This window comes from Myotis davidii, unplaced genomic scaffold (genome assembly GCF_000327345.1).
Source record: "Myotis davidii unplaced genomic scaffold, ASM32734v1 scaffold149, whole genome shotgun sequence".
NCBI lineage: Eukaryota > Metazoa > Chordata > Mammalia > Chiroptera > Vespertilionidae > Myotis > Myotis davidii.
In genome coordinates this window covers 2,660,722-2,668,741 of record NW_006352194.1, presented here as the reverse complement: position 1 = coordinate 2,668,741, position 8,020 = coordinate 2,660,722, and the positions used below count along the sequence as shown (strand labels likewise).

The 8,020-nt window shown below is 56.6% G+C and overlaps 1 protein-coding gene across 1 annotated transcript in view; it reads right to left on the bottom strand.

Annotated features, from left to right (window-relative positions):
- RUNX3 (runt related transcription factor 3) overlaps window positions 1-8,020 on the bottom strand; it is a 190,588-nt gene that overhangs the window by 98,994 nt on the left and 83,574 nt on the right. The gene's annotated exons all lie outside the window — the stretch shown is intronic.

Here is an 8,020-nt window from a genome sequence, read left to right as displayed (position 1 = left end):
GATCTTGTGGGGTGAGTGCAGACCCTCACAGACACCGGTCCCCGCCCCAAAATGTGGCAGATGGGGCACAAGCCCTTGTCTTCCCCAACCTGCACTCATGCCCAGGCCCTGCCCATGATGGGGGTCACTCCTGCATCAGACATCACTTCCAAAACACCAATCCAGCGATAAAATGATTAAGAATTTCAAGATGGCAACTGCAGAGCTTTGAACCCACATGTGGGGCCCACTTCTGAGCGTGGAGCCCTGTGACACCCCCTGGGTTGCAGCCTGTGGACCTGGTCCACCTGGGGGAGGGACCCGGCTCAGACAGGAGGGCCGGCCACCGGCTCACAGCCTGCAGGGTGTGTGGTGTGTGCTCAGGCACGTGTTCAGGGCTGTGCCCATGGGGTCCCTGCGGCAGGGTGAGCAGAGCCTGGGTTTGAACCCCAGCTCCTCCCTGTGAACTCCGGCTCGTGGCTTTGCTCCTCTGGGCGTCCCTTTCCTCTCCTGCACCATGGGGACAAAAATACCGACCACGGGTTGTGAGAAGCAGCAGTGATGCACATGAAGTGACCGCCTTGATGCTGGCCCTCGGTCAGGTGACTCGGGCAGAGGAATGCCCTGCCCCAGGCAAGCATGGGGGCCGGTGAACGGGGGCAGAGGCCTGTCTGTGTGCACGTCCCTCATTACACGTGGGGGACCTGAGAGGGGACTTCCAAGGGACTTCAGCAGAACGCCAATGGCAGTAGGCCCTGGGCATGATACTGGACCAGACAGAACCTGCACTAGGTGGGAGGGACCCCTGGGAGACCTGGGGGGCCCAGGGAGAGGGGCCCAGGGGCCAGGCCCCCCAGCCCCCCCCACACTGCACTCATTCCACAAGTATCCCAGATCCTGCTGTGAGAAGGATAATCAGAAAGAAGCCCTTTGCTGTGGGCCTGGGCAGCCACGGGAGTTTTGCCTGGCTCCTTGGGGTGCCCTCCAAGCTCAGCCCTGACCATGTCCCCTCTCAGTGCCTCAGTTTCCCAAACTATGCTCTGGTGAAGGAGAGGACCGCCAGATATCAAGGGCCTGCTGAGGGACCATGCATGCGGTGTGCAAATCTCCCCTCTCCTGCTCCTCACATGATTACTGGCCCTCCTTCCCCATGAGAAACCTGATTCTGATTGGCCAGGCTCCTGGAAGCGCCACCTTCTTCCCAGGAAGGGGCCAGTGGGAGCCAAGGGCTGGCTCCTTGATCCAGGAAAACCTGGATGAACTCATGAACTCGATCAGCTGCTGTGCTCGGTGAGGCACACAGGCCCCGGATGCAGGCCACACAGGTTGTTTAGCTTCTCTGGACTTCAGTTTCCTCACCTATAAAAGGGGCTTAATCATAGCAATCGGTCTTACAGGGCTGCGAAGAGGAAACGATCAAAGACGTGTGAAGCGCTGAGCCTGAGCCTGAGCTATGCAAGCGTTGACTGTTGATACGACTATTTAAGAGTTGAGTTGTCACAATTTCTACTTCCTGGACAATTATGCATTTACTAATTCCAATTTTGTGCTTTCCCTTTTGGTATTGAGGACCCAGAATATTTCCCTTTCAAGTCTCAGACGGTTCCTTAGGTCCTTGGAAAGGGAATTCTCTGCCGCCACAGAGCCTGTAGCCGCGCTGGATTTCATAGCTCGCCTTCGAGCAGCTTTTCCCAAAGTGGGCTCCCCGAGGCACCCCAGCTCAGGGGGAGAAGCCTACGTTCATTAGCATCTCAGAGGCTCTGAAAAGTTCTGCAGCAAAACACCCTGTTGAACACTGCTCGATACAGCCATTCCCAATCTTGCTGGCCACAGAGCCCCCGAGTTTCTGCTTAACACCTGATAACATCTGCTGAACACGGGGTGGGAGATGCCCCCCTCACTTCCTTGTTTCTAGGAAATGGCAGAGAGGAGCGAGAGCTGCGAGTCCCTCCCTTCGCAGAGATAAGAGGTTCCCTTCCACAGAAACCGTCTCCAGTAATACCGCGCTCCCAGGGCTCAGCCCGGCCCCCGCGCTCCCACCTTCACGGTCTGATCCGGTCCCCACAGCAGCCTGGGGAGGTCACCGGCGTCGACAGCCCCATCTTACAGATGAGGAAATTGAGGTTCACGGAGGTTAAGTGGCCGCACAGCCGGTAAGTGGCAGATCCGGGAGACAAACCCACAGCTCCTGATTCTAAACGCCACCTTCTTTCTGCTGTGCATTAATAGGAAAAATAAAAATAGACCCCGTTCTGCCAGGGTCAGCCCTCCCCGGCGATATGCTTTAAAAAGACTAAAGCTATTTTCTCCCCCATAACATCGACTGTGTTCAATGTGCAGTAGCTTTCTTCTGGTTGCTAAAAGCATCCATTCTTGTTGTATGTAAGACTTTGCAAGCACTTCGAGTTGGCAAATGAGAAACTCCATCATCTCACCCCAAGAGGTCACCTGGGTTAACAGCTGGACAAGGGACTCTTTTCCAGCTCCAACACGGTAGCTGCTAGCCAACCGTGGCTATTTTGATTAAACGAATTAAAACGAAACGACTGAGAATGCAGTCCTGTGCCGGCACATTCCAAGGACTGGGTATTCACATACTGCAAGGGGCTACGGCAGCGGTTCTCAACCTGTGGGCCGCGACCCCTTTGGGGGTCGAACGACCCTTTCACAAGCGTCGCCTAAGACCATCGGAAAACACATATTGATATATAATTACCTATTGTTTTTGTGATTAATCACTATGCTTTAATTATGTTCAATTTGTAACAATGAAAATACATCCTGCATATCAGATATTTACATTGCGATTCATAACAGTAGCAAAATTGCAGTTATGAAGTAGCCACGAAAATAATGTTATGGTTGGGGGGTCCCCACCACATGAGGAACTGTATGAAAGGGTCGCGGCATTGGGAAGGTTGAGAACCACGGGGCTACGGTATTGGGCAGTGTGGACATAAAACGTTTCCATCCTCACCGAAGGTGCGATGGCACCTTGCTGCTCTGCTGGCCCACGTGCACAGTGATTATTAATAGTCTTGATGAGGTTAGTGGATGCGTCATACGTTTCTGCATGGCCCCACCCACGGAGGGAAGAGAGCTGCCGCAGGCGAAGGCCAGGCGCTCGGAAAACTGGTCTGGAAGGAAATACGCCCAACGCTAGCGGTTTTCCCTGGGTGTTGAGATAACAGACTTTCATTTTAAATTGCCCAGGCCCTTCCGGCGAGCTGCAGCCTAGACGCAGGTGTGGGGGATGTTGTGGATTCATGTTTCCCTCAATGATCTTGCTTTTCTAAAACCTTCAAGGCGTGATTTCGCCCAAGGCTTAAGTCATTATTGTTTAACTGTGGACTCATGAAGAATGGGAGCCTGCCCGAGTCAGATGCATAAAGACCAACGCAGGGAAGGCAGGCAGAGGTTTGCTTCCAGGCCCAGGGCCCCTCCAGCCCACGGCTGGCGGAGGCAGGGCCCTTCGTGGGCACACAGGCCGTGCAATCACACGGGGTCCCTGGCTGAGAAGAGGCCCAGGCTCCATTTAGTGTTCTGCTGAAACCATCCTGAAATTCTCCATTTTTGAACAAGGGGCCCTGCATTTGCCTTCCGCACTGTGCCCTGCAGCTTGTGTTCTGGGCCCTGGTCCTGGGGTTGTCCTCAGGAGAGGTCTCAGTTAGACTGCTTGAACCGCTGCCCTTGTCCGTGTCAGACCACAGATGGTGCTCGTCGGTGCCGCACTCCGCACGCCTGAGAACAAGTGTGCTTCGGCTGCTCGGATGTGTGTCTAGACTAGAGGGTGATAAAAATAGGGCTTGCGACCGGTGCAGGAGGGCCCCTGTGGTCTGTGTTCTCCCTCTCTCTCTCTCTCTCTCTCACACACACACACACACACACACACACACACGCATTCGAGGTGCAGGTCTACACTGGCCTATTTCAGAGAGCAGCACGGTGCATCATGGGATTCTCTGCTCCACATCACTGCCCAGCTCAGATCCTGCCTGGACCTCCACTGCCCTGAAGGCCATGCCCAACCTCAAGGCCTGGCCCACCTCCCCTCCTCCCCAACCTCTTCCATACCTCTGCCATGCCATTCACTCTATCTGGGCCACCAATGTTTCTTCCTTCTCAGAGATTCCTATTCTAGACCTATATGAGTCCACCCTTTCTGGGAAGCCTTCTGGAGGTATTTGAGAAGGGCCTGATGGTGCTTTGGTGGCACACAGCAGGAGATGAATCCCCTTGCCTGGAGGAATCAGGGAGGGCTCCAGGGAGGTGGTGAGTCTGGGCCTTAAGAAAGAAGAGATGTCTGCCAGGTAGAAGGGAGACTTTTGTTGGGTGGCTTGGAAGTCAGACAGACCCTGGTATGAATCTGGGCTTTGCCTGTTATTAGTTGCATTAGTTACTTCCCTTTGCCGAGCCTCAGTTTACCCATCTATGAAATGGGGATATTAACAATAACACCTACGGCATGGATTATTGTAGAGATTTAGTGAAAAGAGATACGCTTGCAGAGGAACCACCAGTGCCTGGTTAAGTCATCAACAAATTCGGTCCCTTCTCCCTCCCTCATCGCCTTCTCTCCTCTTAAACGTTAGTTTCTCCGCATTACTCTGAGCCTATTTGCTAATTCATCTCTGCCGGGGAGGCATCTGTAGAAGTCCCGGAAGCTGAGATTCCACATCGACAGAAAGGGCACAAGCCAGAGGTGTGCTGGCCTCTCTCCCTCGGGTGCTTTGTCTCAGGAAACTTGCCACTGTCACTAGAACGTCAGCTCCCGGAGGAGAGCCCTGGATCGGTTTTGTTTGCTCCAGGATCCCCTGTGTAGAGCTGTGTGGCATGCAGTCGATGCTCAATAAATGTCTAATGAGAGATCAGCAGCACCAACTGGCCCGTATCACATCCTAAGCCCCGAGTACTGGGAATGTGAGAACCCAGGGAGGCCAGTCCTTTCCAGGGAGTCTGTCTCCAGCCTGGGGGCACCCTGCAAGCCACGGGCATTTCCTGAGCACCTGCTATATGCACAGCAGACCCTTGCTCCACAGCCCGATAGGGCAGGGCCGGGAGTGAGAGGCAGACACAGCGACTTGGGAAGAGGAAGGGGGGGAGGGGTGGCCAGCTGGGCCCTGGATGGGCAGGAACAGGCCCAGCTGCAGTCCCGAGGGGAGCCTAGCTCACCTGCTCCTGGGAGGGTGGGGCTGCCTCTTCCTCTTTCTTTCTTTGAAAAATACAAGTCCCCCCCCTCCCCTAAATCTACAAGCCATACACGCTCAGTGTTTAGAGGTTTGGAAAACACACAATCACCGAAAGAATTAGAAATGAGGCACGAGTGCACCGTGTCGCATTAACTATGATATGTTAGTGTTTTCCTTCCCGTCTGTGTTCTAAGGTGGCCTGTTCTCTTCCCCTTGGGAAGGGATATGGCTGCTTGTAGAGGAGGACCAGGCTCTCCCCTGGGCCTCCTACCACCCCTAGGATCGGGCTCCCTACTCCACCCATTCTGGGTTTGACACGTCTTCCTAAGACAGGAGGTGCGCAGAGCTGTGGGGGGCGTGTCCGCAGGTCTAGCCTCCGGTCCCACTTCCTCCATCGGGGAGAACAGGTCTAGCCCCCCCGCCCCCCTGCTTTCCCATGGGGCGGTGGCAGCAGGACATAGGCTCACTGAGGGAGGCTGAGGGCAAACTCTCAGGGAGCGCTGGCCCTCCGCCACTGGCACCAGGCAAGTGGAGGGTGGGGCATGGCCCTCTTTCACCCTTTTCCTCTCACCCTCGTGTCTGTTCGCGTGCCCCTGGATTCCAGCTGCCTTTCCTCCCTAACAAAGGTGAGCAGACCAGGTGGACTCAGAGCCAAGCACGCATGAGAGAGGCCCTGCATGTTGGGAAAAAGCCCAGATGGGCACCGCTTCAGTCCAGAGGGGCCGGGTGCTCCCGGCGGTGTTTTAGTCCCCATGTCACAGGGAAGGATGTTTGGAAGGGGGTCGGCTTTGGTCACCTCTGCAAATCCTACGTTATGGCACCCCCCCCTTTCCGCCCACACGTAAGTCTGAACCTTTTGCCAAAAACATTTTTCCCAGACGCAAGAGAAAACCCCAAAGAGGAACCTAAACCTTCGTGCTGCTCTGATTGGACGATTGGACGTGAGAGCTCAGGCTCTCACCAGCGAGCGTTTCAAAGAACAGGCCAGACGGCAAAGGGGGAAGTGAAGGGAGAAGCTGGAAGCCTCTGCGGCTGCTCAGTCGTTGGTTCATTCATTTATTCGTCCATTCATCCTCCCTCCCTCCATCCTGCTACCCGGGGCTGCCCTCCTGACAAGGGGGAGGTGAGGGGTGTCTGAGGGCAGGGTGGGTGCTCCGAGGCCTGGAGGGGAGAAGGAGAAGGGCCCAGGAAGCTCCCCAGAGGGGCTGGGCCTTGGGAGGAGAGGGCCCGGTTTCTCACCTTCCCCATTCTGCTCAGAGTCCCAGAGCCTCTTTTGCCCAGGAAGAGGCCGAACATAAAATAGTAATTATTAAGTAGTGAATATAGCATTTATGGAGGGCTTGCCTCTGCTCCAGGCCTGGTAGAAGCACATAATGTACATTATTATGTTAAATCCACCCAACAAGCCTTGAGGGTGATACTGTTTGTTCTCCCCATTTAACAGATGAGAAAACTGAGCCCAGAGAAGGGAAGCACTCTGTCTAAGGCCACACAGTGAGAAAGCAGTGGGGCCTGGGTCTCCTACAGGCATTTCATGTTGCCTCTTCCCCAAAGAGCACCCTCTTCTTCATCCCCATCTCTGGAAGCCATTGACTAGGGACCTGGCAGTCCCTCTACAGTCTCCCCTGTGCCCACCGCGGGGGGGGGGGGGGTGGGGGGGGGGGTAGGGGGGGAGGGTGGTCCGTATTGGAGAGGGAGCAGTGGGGTGAGCCAAGGGAACATCTGCCAAGTGCAAGCGATCAAACTGGAGGCTTGCCGAGGGGCCCAAGGAGCTAACCGTGCGGCGTGAGCGCTCACTGCCTACCAGGTGCCATCGCAGGGCGCCCGGGCCGGTCACATTCACCCTGTGCAACCCCCTTTGAGGTCAGTGCCCCCGGCCTCATCTCACAGAGGAGGAAAGAGACTCAAAGAGGGGGATTAGCAGGTCGGGTCACCCAGGTATGAACAGCCTAAGTCTGGTCCGACTCCACAACCATGTGCCAAGCAGAGGGTGGAGCCCGGGGAGCTGAGAAAAGTCCGCTTTCCTGCTGCTGAACGCGACCCCTGGCCGGAACTCCGAACCGCTCCTGAATTTGCTCACGGTTCCTGATTCTTGTGATTCTCAAGGTCTGACGGAGTCTCACTCCCACTCCCAGTCCCAGTTCCTGAGCCCTGCTCTTCCCCGGCGCCCCCCACCCCCTTATGTCAGGTGCTTCCTCCAGGAGGTGCTATTTCAAGGCCGGTGATGGAGGCCTGGCTTCCAAATCCACCGAGGGCTCGAGCCGGCCCTCCCTCCCCTGTGTACTCAGCACTAAGGTGGGAACGGCTGGCGAGGCCCAGGCTGGCTCCGGACCGGCAGCTCGGAGCCAGGGCTCCCTGTGGCCGCAGGTGGACCTGGGGAGGCTCCTGCCGAAGGGGGCGGAGCTCAGGCGTGGAGACTGGGTGAGACCCCACCACTCTGAGGGTGGACTTGAGGAAGGGTCTGGAGTGAGAGCTGGTGTTGCAGCTGCCCCACGGAGCCCCGAGCCCAGGCCTCAGCTACCCCGTGATGGAGGCGTCTGGTCGGCCTGGAGTCAGGGCCCGGTGCTATCTCCTGCCTCTCAGAGCCTCTGGAAGATCAGGGTTTCAGGCCCAGTTGCTCAGGGGCATCCATCTCGGCCCCCCTCCCCTCTGTAAGCGCCCCACCCCCTCAGGTAACTGAGCAAGCCTTGGCTTTGATGCGGCCACCTCAAGGCCGCACCGTCAATGGGCCCTCTATGTGCCCAGTGGGGCCGCTGGCCGTCGTGGGCGCGGTGAGCCTGGACACACAGTCCCACTGTGTGGGGCCTGCTCCTGCCCGCCCCGGCCCTGTGGCTGGTGGGGGGCTCCCAGGA